General features: G+C 34.7%; 1 pseudogene; it reads right to left on the reverse strand.

Moving 5' to 3' along the window:
- Window positions 1–15,166: 15,166 nt before the first annotated feature.
- Window positions 15,167–15,644, reverse strand: LOC110638976 (auxin-induced protein 15A-like; annotated as a pseudogene).
- Between the last annotated feature and the right edge of the window lie 2,010 nt (window positions 15,645–17,654).

A 17,654-nucleotide genomic window follows, 5' to 3' on the forward strand; every position in this document is an offset into this window, starting at 1 on the left:
AAATTATTGAGACTAGAAGGAGATGACTCAATGTTGGATTGAGTTGAATTGTGAATTATAAATTGTTATAAATTGTTTTTCACAGGTTTTGAAGAACTTTTTTCTTAATTTTTAGCCTTCACTCTGCCGAAATTTTATAAAAATTTTAAAACTGCTAAATAAAATTCTAAATAAATTGTATGGTATGTACCTAATCTAAAGGCATTTTAATAACTTTTTCATCCTTATTTTTACTTAAATAAGAAATGAATTTGTTTCAAAATCCCTTGTACTATATTTAATGAGTTATCAGTAGGCATAGTTCGATAATTCATTAGGTATTCTACGGGATCATGTTATGTCTTACAGAGGGGTAAGGTGTGACAATCCATTGGATGATCATATCCAGATTCTTCTTCAGCTTGGATTAATAAGTCTTGATGTCACACCCTACCCCTCTGTAAGGCATAACATGATCCCGTAGTATACCTAATGAATTACCAACTCCGTCTACTGATAACCCATTAAATATACTACAAGGGATTTTAAAACTTTTCTTACTTCTTTTACAGTGGTGAGCACTATTTACAGGTGTTAAAGACTTTGGTGAACTGAAGTGAAACAACTAACTCATTTGGTTTATTTGGAATTTCTGTAAAAATTTTGGTAGAGTGCCATCTATATTTTGGACAAAACAGTTCTTCAAAAAACCTGTAAAAAGCACTTTAATAATTTTCCAAATCTCAATTCCAATACATTTCTCAACACAACAATTTATCAACTCAATTCCATAGAAATTTTTCAAAGCCTGAGATAAGGAAATATAATACAATTTTTACAAGTCAAATAACTCATAATTAATTTACAACTTCAAGGTACAATTTGAATTTACAACTGCTTAAAACCAAAAACAAAATATACATACAGTGAATATACATTACAGTACAAAATGCCAACTGTGATATACTCACTATACCAAAAAATCTCTCACAAGGCGATTTAGCAGCCTAGTTCTGTCTATCTCATGACAAAGAATAAAGCTATCGCTGAGACAATGTCTCAGTGGTGCACAACATTAACCAAATACAACTTTAAATCACAATTCATAAACCATATAAATAGTGGATACGTAAAACCATAGTTAAATTCAAGATAACGAATATCATAAGGAATTTAAACTCTAATTCACAAATTATCAAAATTCATAATAACACAATTTAGTCAAATAGTTTAAGAATATCAGATACAATTCATACACAATTTGATCAAATTACTGAGTAACACAGTGTTGCCGATCAATATCACAATTTGATCAAATAACTGAATAATATTGTTTTGCAAATCAATAACACAATTCGATCAAATAACTGAATAATATCGTTTTGCAAATCAATAACACAATTCGATCAAATAACTGAATAATATCGTTTTGCAAATCAATAACACAATTCGATCAAATAACTGAATAATATCATTTTGCAAATCAATAACACAATTCGATCAAATAACTGAAGAATACCGTGTTGCCAATCAATATCACAATTCGATCAAATAATCAGAATACAAGTTGCCAATCAATATCACAATTTAAGCCATGACACAATTTTTTTTGTACATGCCGTGTTGTACACCACGACAAGACATACTCACCCCAATAATCGAAATCAATGAGGGAGGAAGCTAGCTGAATAATGAGTACTCATCCACACTCACCTCAGACTGATAAGTCAAAGAGGGAGGAACATAATCATACTCACCCCAGATTGATAAGTCAAAGAGGGAGGAATAATCACACTCACCCCATTAATGGAGGAGGAACATAGTATCAGTGTCATGCCAATTGTGAGTCAAAACAATTCCAAACATTTTATTCGAATGATCCGTAAGAATCCAATAAATTTCCAAAGTTATAATTTCATTCACAAAATGGCAACACAATTCGTAATTCACTTCAATTTCCACAAAAACCATTTACAGTGCTTTTCAATCAATAAGTATCCATCAATATCATTCAAACAATTTTTCACAGTTTCAAACCATTCACAATGTTTTTCAATCAATAAGTGTCCATCAAAAACATTTCCACAATTTAAAACAATAATATACAAATAGTCAATATTTATTTCAATTGAAAAATTCAAGAGAAATAGTTATTGTACACAAACCTCTGATGACTGTCTTCCTGGTCTGGACTCAGTGTTTCCTTCCCTTTCCCTGAGTCTTTAGTAACTGAGAAACACAATTTGAAGTGTCTCAGTGCTAATTTAATTTGCCTCTAATAATAATGTTCGATAAACAATTCACTGAATACCTTTGTTTGCTTAATCAACCCATATATCGACCCTCAATGTGTTCTAGGTAAATTAGGTCTTAACGTTATCAATATGTCATATTCGATAGTATTTTAGGGTTGGTACGTTTTACCAAACTCGTTTCCTTGTTTAGTGCATTTTAATGCAACTTGCTGGATTCCGGAATACTAGTTTGACCTAGCCGGACGGCCTAGTTCCCTCGGTTTTCGAGTTACCGTCAAAACTACAAACTTGTAGATCTATGTCTTATGGACCGCGGTGCAAAATTTTAGGTCGTTCTGAGTTAAGTAGACAAAGTTATGGTCATTATAGTATTGCTGGTCAAATGGCATCAAATTAGGTCATTTTTAGGTCAATTTGGTCAACTTTGGTTCGGCCAGTTTTTGGACCCGAACTTGTGCAAGCTTTTTGACTTGCTTATGGTCATTTTTGGGCTTTGGTGTCTTCATAAGACTTGTAGGTATGGGTCTTATCTATTCATGGTTAAAATTTCAGGTCAATTGGACCTGTTTTGAGTGAGTTATGGCCTAAACACTCACTGCTGCCCAATTGGTCATTTTTTCAGGTCCTAATTGCACTTAATCCGAATTGGTCATTTTCTTAGGTCACCTTGCAAGCAGAATTTTGGTATGTTTTCTCAATGAAAGTTGGCACATTTTGTGCCTAGTTTCACCTCCAATTGGTCTCATACCAATTGAGGTTACACATTTAAACTTATTGGCTAAAATGTACATTGCCCTTGGTTACCTTGCTTAAACACACATCCATGACACATTTACCTTGCAATATGTTTACTTTCCTACCATTTCTGTTTTGGTTCATTACCAAAACCACATCCCACTTCACATTAACATCTCTTTGGGCAGATTACAATTATCTTCAATACACCAAATATAACTCTAATTCCCAAAGTCCAAACACAATTACACATACACATAACATTACTAGTTTTTACATACTCTTTACACAACAAGTTCATATACATATCCATCAATCCTTCTATGTCAATATTCTGCCAACACTTCCATGAATACATACATTTATTTAAGTGTCCCCAAGCTGCTGAAAATTGTCCTTCAACACCAAGTGTCCTACAATTCATTAAATCCCATTCCAAGTGCAAAAATCACCTTATACATGTGAAGTAATTCACTAGGTTATTAAATCATCATGATCAACATCATTTCTCATCAAATATATGCACAATTATTTCATCAAATACATGACTCCATGGCTGTCCAAAATGAACACAACAATAACTCTTCAAACTCAAAAATTTTATTCACAAATCCAACACCCATAACATGCACACAAAACTTAACAAAGCTATCTTCAAAAATACTAACTTACCTTATGGTTGAAACTTGCCAAACCTTGATTAAACTTCTTAAAATTGGTATCAAACTCTTCCTTATGATGTGTAGACAAACTTTCATGAAGGAACCTAAGAGATTGGAGTTGAAATGGAGGAGTTAAGAGAGCTTGATTGAAAAATGGCCATGGAGGATTTTTCTTCTTCAATTCGGCATGGGAGGACCAAGTGAGGAAGATGAAAATTTCAACTGCATTATGGACTTACACCTGCCCCATTATGTGTTTATTTTATTCCCTTAGTGGTCCACTTACTCACTTAATCATATAATATGTTAAACTTTCACTTAATCCCACATTAAACCCTTAATTCTCACTATTTACTTTAGGTACCACCAAATTAATTTTTCATTTTATTTTCTAAGTGTAATATTATTTATTTTTAATGGACATTTAGGTCAAAAGACACTTCGGGATGTCAAATGACCATAATGCCCCTATTCGGGTTGCATTCCCGATTTTTCGGTAATACCGGGTTTTGTCCGTTTTTCGATTTCTCACTTTTCTTTGTACTAATTATTTAATTTTTCTTTGATTTTTCTAATGATATTTATACTTCAATAAGGGTCTATTTAAGTCCTAAAAATATTTTTCAGGGTTCCCCGCAGTCCAGGGCTAGTCAACAGTCCACGCCGTGACTTCCCGGTGCGGTCACCCATCGCTAGGGTTTCCGGCTCGCTTTACTTGGTTACATTTCTTTGCTATGATTTTTTCCTTTGTTTTTCTTGTATTTTCTTTTCTTGTATTTCATTATTTTATGTCTCCTCACTCATATTAAAGTGTGGTTCTAGGCATCCTAGCTGTCCGGACAGCACTGGTCATCGGGACAGCAGAACGCACTACCGAACATAAGGGTGTTACAATTCTCCCCCCCTTAAATAAATTTCGTCCACAAAATTTTACCCAATAGCTATCTTACAATAGTCATACATTTATTTTCTCCTTTCTATATGATCATATAATCTTCTTTTCGTCAAATTTGTATAAGACTTTTAACAATCTAATACAACGTTTAATTTGTTTGTATAATACTAATCTCCTCTTACTATTGTGTTGTCTAATATTTCGGTTCACGTTCCTTCTTGAATGACCCTTGAGGTCATGTTAGAATCATTCATCACCATTGGTCCTCTCGACCATTCTAGTCCATAGTCTTCCTCACATTCGTAATATTTCTTTGTTATATATGAATCAACTGTTCAAATCTCTACTTCCATAACTCTTTTTATTTGTCAATATTCTATAACTTACTTCTTTTTTGTACTGAACTATAACTTTCGATATTCTAACTTTTAAGTTTTAGATCCCTAAGTAGGATTTTCAAACTTATTTCTAACAATTAAATTCTGTCCTGGCATAACTATACCAAAACAGATGCCGTTGGTAACTATTCTTAGCTAGGTATACTATCGGGTAGTACGTAGCTCTACACAATAATCTCAAGTCAGTACTGTAATCTGCAGCTTACAGTATAAACATCAAGAACATTGCATAGTTACTACGATACATCCCAATAGATCAAATTTTCCTATCTTTTATCCTTTTTGAATTCACTGATATTCGAATCTTATTCTGATTACAATATCCATTAGCAATTTCTAACAGTAACCTCCTTGCCCTTATCAAGAGCAATTCCATTACTGCATCTTACTTTTACGTCCTCTTGCCTTACATTAAGTAGGCTCACTAATTAGCTTTATAATTTATGGTGTGTTAGAAAATACTTTTCGCCGATAAACTCTTTCAAAACTAATTTCACTTATTATCACAATCCTTATCTTAAGGACTAATCACTAATGCATCAAAATTTATTCCCCTGTAAAGGAATAACAACAGAACATGTAATTCTAACACTAACATAAAAGTATGCAAACTCCAGGTCAAACAATACATATATATATCTTAGTTGCTAATTGAGAAGGTACCAGCAATAATGTCAAAAGTCTAAGCCTCTTCTCTCTGCTGTATAGCGTATATTCCAGCTAAAGCATCACCTTGTTCTGGCTGATTCACAGTACTTTGACTTCTAGGTATACTGCCCCTACCTCTACCTCTGCCTCTACTAACTGATGGTGAACTATTTGGGGTAGAAACTTGAGTTGTAACAGCCCGATCCTTCTCCAGTTAATATTGTCCGCTTTGGCCCATGGGCCTCACGGATTTGTCCCTTGGGAGGTTTCATTCCCAAAAGCGCACTGACCAGGTGAGGAAGGCTCCACATATATGGCCCAAATCTTTTCTTCCCATTTCCGATGTGGGACACGAAGTTTCCACCCCAGTGCGTAGCTGGTTGAACAAGCACGTCCCAACCCCATCCCTGGGTCATGACAAGCCCACCAGCTTCCGCCTGGTGAGTCCTCGCACCACACAACGTACTAGAGGGAGTCCAGCTCTGATACCAAAGGTAACAACCCGATCCTTCTCCAGTTAGTATTGTCCGCTTTGGCCCATGGGCCTCACGGATTTGTCCCTTGGGAGGTTTCATTCCCAAAAGCGCGCTGACCAGGTGAGGAAGGCTCCCACATATATGGCCCAAATCTTTTCTTCCCGTTTCCGATGTGGGACACGAAGTTTCCACCCCAGTGCGTAGCTGGTTGAACAAGCACGTCCCAACCCCATCCCTGGGTCGTGACATGGGTTGATCCCTTTGGTGTAGTAAATGATCCAGAACGACCTGGATTTACACAATCCCTAGCAAAATGGCCAGTCTCTCCACAGTTAAAACATGCTCCTACGGCTCTATAACATACCCCACTATGTGGTTTACCACAAGTTTCACAAAGTCGATCTGACAGCGCATTCTTGGGTTTCTGTTAAGTTTGCTGATCCGATCGAGGTGGTTTCTGTCCAAAAGATCTATCTCTACCAGACTTCTTACTATCTCTGTCGTATCCCCCAAAGTTTTTCCTCTTTCCAGTAGGACCACTAGAACTCTGTCACGACTTTCCTCTTTTCTGTCTTCTCCGATTTCTTTTTCTCAAGAGCCGCTTGATTCAATTCTTTCTAATTCTAGTGCTTGAGAAATAAGTTCGAGAAGTTGTTATGTTTGAATCACCACTTGTAATCGATACTAGGCTTCAAGCCGGTTTCAAACCTCTTACATCTCTCCCTACCTGGTAGAAAGTAGACTTATCGCATAATGGCTCAGCAGAAAAATTCCCTTTCATATTCACCACCGACCGCTCCCTGTTTTGCACTTAGGAACTCTTGCAGCTTCCGGTCTACATAAGCATCGTGGACATATTTTTGCCTGAATTCTCGAGGAAGTCATTCCATGTTAGCACCGCAGTTCTACTGCATCGGGGAATGATTTTCCACCGTCATAAGCATCCTCGTAGCAAAGATACCGAGTATTCAAATCTAAGTTCCTCTGCAAAGGCGGTTTCTTGAATACCCTATCCATCCTTTCTAACCATCGTTACGCCTCTAGAGGATCTATCGTCCCCTTGAACTCAGAGCCCCATATTTCATCAATTTGTCATATTATCTAGCGTAAGATCGTGGTTATACCACGTGTCTCAGACGGACTTGAGTAGGCACATTACCACCATTTGTTGGAACATTGCGTCTCACGAGCGAATCGAGCGTAGAATCGTGGTATCATGGGCTGGTTCTCACAACCACTAACATTATGTAGGCCAGGGCATCCCCTTGCACCTCACCTCAATAGATTGATCGATCAACGATCACCCTCTTCCATAGTCAATGCGAGGATTTTAGATCTCCGAACAATAATACAAGGAGATTTCCTCCCGTTAGTGCATATTTATAATGTAATGTACGATGCGTATCAAACAATGATATTGGAGCATTGTAATCGTGAAGAAAGAATATTCAATTAACAGTGAAAACAGAATTTAAAAACTTTGCTCGATACCACTAAAACATGTCACACCCTACCCTCCAGAAGGCATAACATGATCCCGTAGTATACCTAATGAATTACCAACTCCGCTTCATCGATAACCCATTAAATACACTACAAGGGATTTTAAAACTTTTCTTACTTCTTTTACAGTGGTGAGCACTATTTACAGGTGTTAAAGACTTTGGTGAACTGAAGTGAAACAACTAACTCATTTGGTTTATTTGGAATTTCTATAAAAATTTTGGCAGAGTGCCATCTATATTTTGGACAAAAGCTTCTTGAAAACCTCAGAAAGCACTTCAATAATTTTCCAAATCTCAATTCTAATACATTTCTCAACACAACAATTTATCAACTCAATTCCATAGAAATTTTTCAAAGCCTAAGATAAGGAAATATAATACAATTTTTACAAGTCAAATAACTCATAATTAATTTACACCTTCAAGGTACAATTTGAATTTACAACTGCCCAAAACCAAAAACAAAATATGCATACAGTGAATATACATTACAGTACAAAATGCCAACTGTGATATACTCACTATACCCAAAAATCTCTCATTGCAAATTTAGTTCTGTTCTGCCTACTGCGACAAAGAATAAAAGCTATCGCTGAGACAATATCTCAGTGGTGCACAACATTAACCAAATACAACTTTAAATCACAATTCATAAACCATATAAATAGTGGATACGTAAAACCATAGTTAAATTCAAGACAATGAATGTCATAAGGAATTTAAACTCCAATTCACAAATTATCAAAATTCATAATAACACAATTTAGTCAAATAGTTTAAGAATACCGTATTGCCAATTCATACACAATTTGATCAAATTACTGAGTAACACAGTGTTGCCAATCAATATCACAATTTGATCAAATAACTGAATAATATTGTTTTGCAAATCAATAACACAATTCGATCAAATAACTGAATAATATCGTTTTGCAAATCAATAACACAATTCGATCAAATAACTGAATAATATCGTTTTGCAAATCAATAACACAATTCGATCAAATAACTGAAGAATACCGTGTTGCCAATCAATATCACAATTCGATCAAATAATCGCAGAATACAAAGGTTGCCAATCAATATCACAATTTAAGCCATGACACAATTTTTTTCGTACATGCCGTGTTGTACACCACGACAAGACATACTCACCCCAATAATCGAAATCAATGAGGGAGGAAGCTAGCTGAATAATGAGTACTCATCCACACTCACCTCAGACTGATAAGTCAAAGAGGGAGGAACATAATCATACTCACCCCAGACTGATAAGTCAAAGAGGGAGGAATAATCACACTCACCCCATTAATGGAGGAGGAACATAGTATCAGTGTCATGCCAATTGTGAGTCAAAACAATTCCAAACATTTTATTCGAATGATCCGTAAGAATCCAATAAATTTCCAAAGTTATAATTTCATTCACAAAATGGCAACACAATTCGTAATTCACTTCAATTTCCACAAAAACCATTTACAGTGCTTTTCAATCAATAAGTATCCATCAATATCATTCAAACAATTTTTCACAGTTTCAAACCATTCACAATGTTTTTCAATCAATAAGTGTCCATCAAACACATTTCCACAATTTAAAATAATAATATACAAATATTCAATATTTATTTCAATTGAAAAATTCAAGAGAAATAGTTGTTGTGTACAAACCTCTCGATGATCGTCTTCACAGTCCGACTCTGTTTCCTTCCCTTTCCCTGAGTCTTTAGTAACTGAGAAACACAATTTGAAGTGTCTCAGTGCTAATTTAATTTGCCTCTAACAATAATGTTCGATAAACAATTCACTGAATACCTTTGTTTTCTTAATCAACCCATATATCGACCCTCAATGTGTTCTAGGTAAATTAGGTCTTAACGTTATCAATATGTCATATTCGATAGTATTTTAGGGTTGGTACGTTTTACCAAACTCGTTTCCTTGTTTAGTGCATTTTAATGCAACTTGCTGGATTCCGGAATACTAGTTTGACCTAGCCGGACGGCCTAGTTCCCTCGGTTTTCGGGTTTCGGTCAAAACTACAAACTTGTAGATCTATGTCTTATGGACCGCGGTGAAAAATTTTAGGTCGTTCCAAGTTAAGTAGACCAAGTTATGGTCATTATAGTATTGCTGGTCAAATGGCATCAAATTAGGTCATTTTTAGGTCAATTTGGTCAACTTTGGTTCGGCCAGTTTTTGGACCCGAACTTGTGCAAGCTTTTTGACTTGCTTATGGTCATTTCTGGGCTTTGGTGTCTTCATAAGACTTGTAGGTATGGGTCTTATCTATTCATGGTTAAAATTTCAGGTCAATTGGACCTGTTTTGAGTGAGTTATGGCCTAAACACTCACTGCTGCCCAATTGGTCATTTTTCAGGTCCTAATTGCACCTAATCCGAATTGGTCATTTTCTTAGGTCACCTTGCAAGCAGAATTTTGGTATGTTTTCTCAATGAAAGTTGGCACATTTTGTGCCTAGTTTCACCTCCAATTGGTCTCATACCAATTGAGGTTACACATTTAAACTTATTGGCTAAAATGTACACTGCCCTTGGTTACCTTGCTTAAACACACATCCATGACACATTTACCTTGCAATATGTTTACTTTCCTACCATTTCTGTTTTGGTTCATTACCAAAACCACATCCCACTTCACATTAACATCTCTTTGGGCAGATTACAATTATCTTCAATACACCAAATATAACTCTAATTCCCAAAGTCCAAACACAATTACACATACACATAACATTACTAGTTTTTACATACTCTTTACACAACAAGTTCATATACATATCCATCAATCCTTCTATGTCAATATTCTGCCAACACTTCCATGAATACATACATTTATTCAAGTGTCCCCAAGCTGCCGAAAATTGTCCTTCAACACCAAGTGTCCTACAATTCATTAAATCCCATTCCAAGTGCAAAAATCACCTTATACATGTGAAGTAATTCACTAGGTTATTAAATCATCATGATCAACATCATTTCTCATCAAATATATGCACAATTATTTCATCAAATACATGACTCCATGGCTGTCCAAAATGAACACAACAATAACTCTTCAAACTCAAAAATTTTCTTCACAAATCCAACACCCATAACATGCACACAAAACTTAACAAAGCTATCTTCAAAAATACTAACTTACCTTATGGTTGAAACTTGTCAAACCTTGATTAAACTTCTTAAAATTGGTATCAAACTCTTCCTTATGATGTGTAGACAAACTTTCATGAAGGAACCTAAGAGATTGGAGTTGAAATGGAGGAGTTAAGAGAGCTTGATTGAAAAATGGCCATGGAGGATTTTTCTTCTTCAATTCGACATGGGAGGACCAAGTGAGGAAGATGAACATTTCAGCTGCATTATGGACTTACACCTGCCCCATTATGTGTTTATTTTATTCCCTTAGTGATCCACTTACTCACTTAATCATATAATATGTTAACTTTCACTTAATCCCACATTAAACCCTTAATTCTCACTATTTACTTTAGGTACCACTAAATTAATTTTTCATTTTATTTTCTAAGTGTAATATTATTTATTTTTAATGGACATTTAGGTCAAAAGACACTTCGGGATGTCAAATGACCATAATGCCCCTGTTTGGGTTGCATTCCCGATTTTTCGGTAATACCGGGTTTTGTCCGTTTTTTGATTTCTCACTTTTCTTTGTACTAATTATTTAATTTTTCTTTGATTTTTCTAATGATATTTATACTTCAATAAGGGTCTATTTAAGTCCTAAAAATATTTTCCAGGGTTCCCCGCATTCCAGGGCTAGTCAACAGTCCACGCCGTGACTTCCCGGTGCGGTCACCCATCGCTAGGGTTTCCAGCTCGCTTAACTTGGTTACATTTCTTTGCTATGATTTTTTCCTTTATTTTTCTTGTATTTTCTTTTCTTGTATTTCATTATTTTATGTCTCCTCACTCATATTAAACTGTGGTTCTAGGCATCCTAGCTGTCCGGACAGCACTGGTCACCGGTACAGCAGAACGCACTACCGAACATAGGGGTGTTACGCTTGAAATGAAGGTTTGCTCAAGTATGATATCAGAATCACAAATCGCTTCATTTGCTTTTCTCCAACATAGACAGCAAGGTAGCCCTTTGGCACATCCATGGCTACTGAAGCTGTTTGGTTTGCAGAAGGAGACCTCTGAAGAATTTGCTTAGCAGGTAGAATAGCAGGTAGACGGAAACCCATATTTTGGTATGGATGAAGAAGAGAAAGATCAATATGGACTTTCAAAAGAAAGGAGCTCTTGATGCTTGAGAATGCAAGGACTTGTGTTGCTTTTCAATTTAAATGTTTATGTGTATATGTTAGATTTATAACTCAAAATACTAGTTGATTTGGAAGACCTTTTCCAAATTTGAGTGGGAGAAATATTCTTTAATAGGATAGAGGAATATTTCTTATATAAAGTAGAATTCTTATTTTAGTGTTATTTCTAAATTTAGTGGGACTCCTAATCAGATTATGATTGAAGGAATTAATACTATAAATAGGAGAATGGTGAAAAAAGTTATTTGGCTTTCAGCTCATGGAGTGAGGCTGTTGCCCACTGTAGAAAGCGACCTTACCAATTGCTGAGGATTTGGCTCTGTCCATTGATGAAGGGCACTTGCCCATTGCAGTGGAGAGATGCTTTCACCTAAAGTGGAGTAAGGACATAGAATTTAAGAGGAAGAGATTCTTGTCCATTGGTAAGAGGGCTCTTGCCTATATAGTTGAAGACACCCTTTGTGCTGTAGTAGTTAAAATAGTAAATATATTGGGTTATGTCTAGAGGAAAATGAGAGGGACTAGCTAATATATTTACTATGAGCAGTTTGATATTGTATGGGTTCTCTTGGGTATAATTGGGTTTTTGGGTAGTATAACTTTAAGATTGTAATGATAATTATTATTGTTGATAGTGGAAGATGGCATGCCTGTGGATGTAGCCCTATGTTGAGAGGGTGAACCACGTAAATATTGGTGTCTTGTGTATTTGTTTTATTTCTTTATAGTTTACACGCTTCCGTGATGCACAACAAATTGGTATCAGAGCATAGGGATGATCTTGATGAGTTTGTTTGAAGGTGGAGCTGCTGCGACATGCAGAAAATCGCACATGCAACAATGGTGAAGGTGGAGAGTTGAATTTAAGGTGAAGCTCTTGATGCAAAATCAAGATGGATGATGACGTAAAAAATTTTTGAAAAGAAAAGCAAGTTACACCAAAGATGAAAATTAAATAATAGAGATTTAAAGAATTTAAGCTCAAACATGGAGATTTGATGATTTGATGACACCCAAGAATTTGAAGTATGCAATGGTTGATGAATTTTGAGTCAAGGTGGAGATTGTTAGATTTATGACCCAAAATCCTATTAAGGAATATATATCCCACTCAAATTAAGAAAAGGTTGGATAGAGGAATATTTCTTATATAAAGTAGAACTCTTATTTTAGTGTTATTTCTAAATTGAGTGGGACTCCTAATCAGATTATGATTAAAGAAATTAACACTATAAATAGAAGAATAGTGAAAAAGGTTATTTGGCTTTCTGCTCATGCAGTGAGGCTGTTACCCATTGTAGAGAGGGTCTTACCAATTACTAAGGATTTGGCTCTGCCCATTGATGTGGGGCACTTGCCCATTGCAATAGAGAGATACTTCGTACTAAGGTAAAGTAAGGACATAGAATTCAAAAAGAATGGATTCTTGTCCATTGATGAGAGAGCTCTTGCCCATATAGTTGAAGACACCCTTTGTGGTGTAGTAATTAAAATAGTAAATATATTGGGTTATGTCTAGAGGAAACTGAGAGAGACTAACTAATATATTTACTATGAGTAGTTTAATGTTGTATGGGTTTTCTTGGGTGTAATTGGGTTTATAGATAGTATAACTTTGAGTTTTAAATGATAATTATTATTGTTGATAGTGGAAAATGGCATGCCCGTAGATGTAGCCCTATGTTGAGAGGGTGAACCACGTAAATATTGGTATTTTGTGTGTTTGATTTATTTCTTTGCAGTTTACACATTTCCTCGGTGCACAATAGTATATATACACAAACATTGAAAGGCATAGTGGAAATCCTCTCATGTAAGCTAGTGAATGGTTTGGACCAGGTCTGGTGATGCTCATGAAGGATCACATGGTTTTGTCTTCAAACTGACCATCAATAATAAAGGATTGATTCACAAGTTTTTATTTCTCAGAAACATCATGACCTACCACTTCCAAGGAGGACTAAAAGATCCATTTGAAATTGAAAAGAGTTTGACAGCTTCATACTAATTATTTAAGCAAAGTTCTGTCTTTTTCTATCTTTTTCCTTTACTGGAGGGACATGCACTAAGCATCCAGTTGTGATGGGACTCTGAGGAAGGTAGGGAATTCCTCATGTGAACTTCACTGCAGCTTGTTTAGCCACTTGATGAACTAAAAAGCTACAAAATGGTGGGATGTATCGTAAGATCTTCCTTTTCTGAAGCAATTCAAATATTTTTTATGATAAGGTTCTAAAAATCTTCTTCAAAAGCAAACCTATAGATATTCAATGAAATTGCACTCATGAATGAGTCAGAAATCCCATCTTTTTTAACTTTATGCATCATTTTTTCTGACAAGACACCCTGAAGTTCACATAAGCCTTTCCCTACCTTCAGGTCCCCATCATCATCAACCAACCAATTTTGCCAAACCATGTTACTTTTATTTGAAAGAGGGACTACAAAATAATATTTTGTATGATTGATCAAAACAAATCACATCCTGCATTTCCGTATAGTACAAGAGATATATCCCCTGGATATGCTATAGATATCTTTTATGAATTCAATCATTGCACATAAAATTATTGATAAAACTAAATGCAAAAGCAAATATTACAGCCTATCTTTGTTGTTGTTTTCTTTTTCTTCGACCTTTTGATAGAAAACAGACATTACAACCTCTTATAGTTAGAAAGAGAAAAAATATATGTGACAGCAATATTTCCATTGTATCGTCATTTAGATATGTCAAGTAAGAAAAACAAGAATCATGAGTAATGAAGGTTGCCAACTACTGGTGCCCATCACCAGCCTAGCCTGTTAGAACTGCCAGCATCGCCGGGATCATTTGAAATGCTACGACTTCTTGAAGAATTGTAATTTGAATCATGATTAACCATTTTTTTTTGGGTGCCATGACTTGGAAGTGTTCTACGTAGCATATATGTCAGACATCAAGAGATTAGATTATTCCATGAAGGGATTTTCCATGAAGGGATTCTTTTTTGAATGTTTCAACTTTAACGCAAATTAAACAAGTAATGGAACATTTGGGTTTTGCTGAGCTGAGTGGAATAACAGAAGATAAAACATTTTGAGCTTTAGCAGTAACAGATGAGCAAATTCAGTAACAGATTTAAGTAACTGCGATATATATATTTTTTCCATCTGTAGATTATCTACAGAACATCCTGGCGATAACATGTACAAGACCAACATGGAAGCAGAACTCAAGACAAATGAGGTGAGAAATTGAAACAAGCTGAAGATATTTTGGCTTCAAATTGACTTTGCATAACTATGATATAGACATGATGTTAGCAATAAAAGAACGGAATATATTTACTTTCATTTCTCAATCCAAAATTGGTACATAGGTCAGTAAGTTAGAGGAAACTAGCCCTATAGAATTCATCATCTCTGAAGATGTCTACAAACTGAAAATGAGATCAATGAAGACTTGTTCGCTGCATGGGATTGTGAGACCACCCATAGGATGATTGAATCCAAACTCTTCTTCAGCTTGACTCAGCAAGTTCTGAAAGGAAGGATTTTTCAAGTACGATATTGGAACAGTGAATCTCTTCTTTTGAGTTTCTCCAACATAGACAGCAAAGTGACCTTTAGGAACATCAGCAGAGCTTTACTGCTGTGAAAGGAGAATCCGCCTTACAATTTTCTTAGCATTCACAATCCTTGGCAATCGAATACCCATTATGGAACTCTTGATCAAGATTAGATTATTTGAATTTGGAAATTTGGAAATCAAAAAAAAATTTGGCACTGGATTGCTATTCTTGCTAGTCACGTACAGTCACATATATATACAAGTCTAAAACTTTCACCATACATTCAATTGAGCTGGGTGGAAATTGCAATGTGGTCCCCAGAAAAACACATTTCATAAGCAATCACATGGTTTGCTTCCCAACTAATTTGAAGATTAAGATAGATTCAATACCTTTTTTTTTTATAAGCTGCAATTCATCTTGGCCTACCACTTACCAATTGAAAGCATTGTATCAAGACATATGCCTGGCAGTCCATTCAAATTAAAGATCAAATAATAAAGAAATAATATGTGGATCAAATTCAGCAAACATCACCATGATACATGTTAGTGGAAGTTCATGACCAAATGAATTCACTGCCCTTCAGCATTCAGCCCCAACAGCATGTCTGTTGAACCCCTTCACTAACAGACACAAAAAAGATAAACAATTCATTAGTCATATGATGATATATTAGTTGCTAGTGACCGTATGAGTCATCAGGTACTATTAGTGTCTCAATCTGTTCAAAGGGATGCCAATTTTTCTGATATCAAAGTAGTAGCTACTTGTGTCACACAGCTAGAAAGACTAATACAAAGACATATTTGATATCTGACCTTTTCCAAAATTTAACACCTTATGTCCTTGCACCAGTTTGGCTGTGAGCTCCACACTGTCACTAATATATTACTTAGCCAACTCGTCTTCATTGTTATTTAAAGCAAATCAGAGGAACACAACCTAATACGATTAAAGGAAGAAAACAGAGCACGGGTTCAATTCTACTGACTTTCTTAGTTTTTTTCTTGTTTTTCAAATTGAATTTTGGCTTTTGATTGCAGAGAATTCAATTTCAATTGAATTTCTTGACTTTTTTTATGATCAACTTTAATCTATCCGCTATTTGTGATTTATTGGATGGATTTGTTAGATAGGTATGTGAATTTTGTTGGTTTTGTTCTTGTAATACTATGGTTTTGTAAGTTCTGATATACCGCAAGCAAACGTGGAACGTTGCAATTCTATTATACTTAGTGATTCCATTACAAAGAGAAAATATAGATAGCCCTTCTAAAAGAGAAGTTGAAATCTAATGTTTGTGGAATACTTAACCCTACTTGTTTCACATGTGATGTAACTCTTTTTTTTCGTATTTTTATTTCCATTTCCTCTTTATATTTTAAATTAGAGGGCAGTTTTTTAAGGGAATAAATATGTGCAAAACCTTAATTTTTTTATTTTATATTTTTTGGTATTTTAAAAAATTCAGATTTTTATATGAATTTTCATAATTTTAATATTTTTCGCGATTTATGAATTTTTTTTTCCCCAAGAATTTATTTGAAAAAAAATATTTGAAAGTGTGAGATGTAATTTGTAATTTATTTGTACTTAAATGAAATATTTTGAAAAAAGCTGCCGCTTTGAATTCTCTCTCTCCTCTCTTCTTTATTTTGTGAGCTTTTTAGATAATTACCGGTGAGTATTTTTATCAGTACTTATCCCTTTCTTTTTATTTTTTGTATTTAATTTATATTTTTTCAATAATCTCAAGTTTGTATCATTTTAAAATAGATATATATATTTATCTTCAATTCATCTAAATTTTGTCTATTCTTTGGGAGGATTTTGCTATATTGTGAGGATTTGAAATTTCCTATATTGCAAGAATTTGCTATTTCATATTTTGCGAAAATCTGTTTTTTTTTCTCTTTTTTATTATGGAGTTATTAGGCATTTTATTTTGTTACATGTGTAGGAATACAATAATAGTAAGTATAGAATTTTTCTTTATAAAGATATCAAATTTTGATAATTTTTAGATGAGACTTGTAAAATAACTGTGGAGTAAAAAAATGATAGATTAGTACCAAAAGGAGCGTGCTTTCCGTCGAATAGCTAACTAAATGCTCTGTCAATATGATTAGATTCTTCAAATTAAGATAATTGTTAGTATATTTTATATAAATGATAAATCTTAAATTTTCTTATGCAAAATTATAATTGTATGAAATTTTGAATGTGAAAGTTC

The sequence above is a fragment of the Hevea brasiliensis genome, chromosome 1 (genome assembly GCF_030052815.1).
Source record: "Hevea brasiliensis isolate MT/VB/25A 57/8 chromosome 1, ASM3005281v1, whole genome shotgun sequence".
In the NCBI taxonomy this organism is placed as follows: Eukaryota; Viridiplantae; Streptophyta; class Magnoliopsida; order Malpighiales; family Euphorbiaceae; genus Hevea; species Hevea brasiliensis.